Source organism: Octopus bimaculoides, chromosome 18 (assembly GCF_001194135.2).
Source record: "Octopus bimaculoides isolate UCB-OBI-ISO-001 chromosome 18, ASM119413v2, whole genome shotgun sequence".
In the NCBI taxonomy this organism is placed as follows: Eukaryota; Metazoa; Mollusca; class Cephalopoda; order Octopoda; family Octopodidae; genus Octopus; species Octopus bimaculoides.
In genome coordinates this window covers 49,990,119-49,992,223 of record NC_068998.1, presented here as the reverse complement: position 1 = coordinate 49,992,223, position 2,105 = coordinate 49,990,119, and the positions used below count along the sequence as shown (strand labels likewise).

Below are 2,105 nucleotides of genomic sequence, written 5' to 3'. Positions count from 1 at the left end.
ATATATATACACGCACACACACAAACACACACACATATACACACACACAAACAAACGCACATATGTATATGAATGTAAATTGAAGAGAATGTCTGAAACCGATTCTATTTAAATCGCTAATTTACAATAAAGATCTACGTAACTGCATGATTGAAAAACGTATTTTTTCTCATCCTAGCTGTATCAACTTTCGACTTGAAACAAAATTGTGATAAGTTAGCGAAAATTGGTTGTCCCGAGACTTATCGAATTCATACAAATTCAGACCCGGTCTGCCAGTAGGTATGAAATAAATAAATGGTTGAAATAATATACTAGATCAATTTTTGAAAATGTACGATAGTTACCAGCGATGTTACTGCTGTGCCACCGCTTCTCTTAAAATTGTATCTTGTAATTTGAAATTCATCATGGAATCAGAATGTATGTGCATATATACCGCAGTGATGAAACAAGGTCGTTTGTGTCATTAGAAAAACTGGGAAAACCACGGAAAAACAGGTGTTTGGTAAAACCGTGTGATCCTAAGGCTGTCATTAATAGATTGTTTCAGTCATTATGGAATGAAAGTGTCTCGAAAGACTGTGTTTCATCGTTTGACGAAAGTCGGAGTTCAAGCCTTTTCCACCAACATTAAGCTTTCCATCAAAATGAAGAACCGGTGGATTGTTTACACACAGAAATATTTCAACGCTTTTTGTCCAGCGCGATGTTTGAGTGAGTTACATGGGTGTTCCTGTGTGTATTTTGTTGAGAGGAGAGAGACGTGATGGTTGTACAACAAAGTATGGTAGTTACTTTGGGATGGAGGTGGGTGATGTGACGTTTCACTTATATTACTATTCAGTGTTCAGATATCAAGTATGTTTACATTCCTTTGTCCAAATCTTATTTAAGTCATGTCTATCTGTAATGAAGTCTGAAGTAAACTGGTGATCTAGTACAGCCACTAAATCGATCAACTGGTGGAGATTAGTGTCTCAATTGAACAATGACACATTCTCAGAGTGACCTTTTACATGTTTCTTGCAGTATAGTGGTGTGGTTTAGAGCATTCTACACATTGGTTGGTTGGTTTATTTATTTGTGTTTGAATCTAGAGTATACTAAGGGAGTTGATGCTATTCAGTTTTGAAATATATTTTTCTTCCAAATTTCAGAAACCTTTCTGGAATTTGTGATCTGAAGACACATGTGTTTTGTGGAAACACGCATAATGATGCCTTAAATGTCTAAAAGTTCCATCCCGAATTTTGATATTATTACTACATCTACCCTTTATTCTATCGATACAGCTTGATGGAACCCCAAAAGATTGGTTCACCGTTAAGCATTATTAGACTGTAGAAGGGTAATGGAATAGTATAATTATTTGCATATTCAAAATGTTTCCCCTAAAAAATTTAAGATATATATATATATCTTACATTTTTTACGAGAAACATTTTTACGGGAAATATATATATATATATATATGTATATATATATATATATATATATATAGGGGGAGAGAGAGAGAGAGAGAGAGAGAGAAAGAGAGAGAGAGAGTGAGAGAGAGAGAGAGAGAAGAATACGAGGGATTTAGTCAGTGGTCATCTAAACGAAAAGTTACGCTAATTACGTGCTATATTTAGTCCTCATCTAGGTTCCAAGTGCACAGCTGATTCTGGAAATAGGGATCCGTATTAAGCTTCCGTATTATTAGGGATACATTACTATAGAGGATAAAGGATAAGAGAAACAAAGGCTAGGCGTGTATCTGACGCCGGTTACCATAATTCCAATAGGGTAAGGTGAATTTGAAATTTTACAGCTGTTTCTGGTATATCCCATATGATAGGCTAAATTGTCCGCACACTGGGTTTTCTGTCATCAGAGACAAAGTATGCACGAAAGTTCTAGGCAGGGACATTTACAGTTTATTAGAAATAAAATAGAAGGACAAAGAGTAAAATTAGCTAGAAGAATATAGACAGGAAAATAAAGTTCACAGTCCACCGGTGAACTAAACCCCCATATTTTGTGCGTTTGTGTATATGTATGTCTATCTATCTATCTATCTATCTATCTATCTATCTATGTATCTATCTATCCATATATATATA

At 34.9% G+C, this 2,105-nt stretch overlaps 1 long non-coding RNA gene across 1 annotated transcript in view; it reads left to right on the top strand.

The window, feature by feature from the left end:
* Nucleotides 1–68: 68 nt before the first annotated feature.
* LOC128249870 (uncharacterized) overlaps nt 69–2,105 on the top strand; it is a 5,344-nt gene continuing 3,307 nt past the window's right edge. The window contains exon 1 of the long non-coding RNA XR_008266002.1: nt 69–278. This is a non-coding gene — a long non-coding RNA (uncharacterized LOC128249870). The remainder of the gene's footprint in view (nt 279–2,105) is intronic.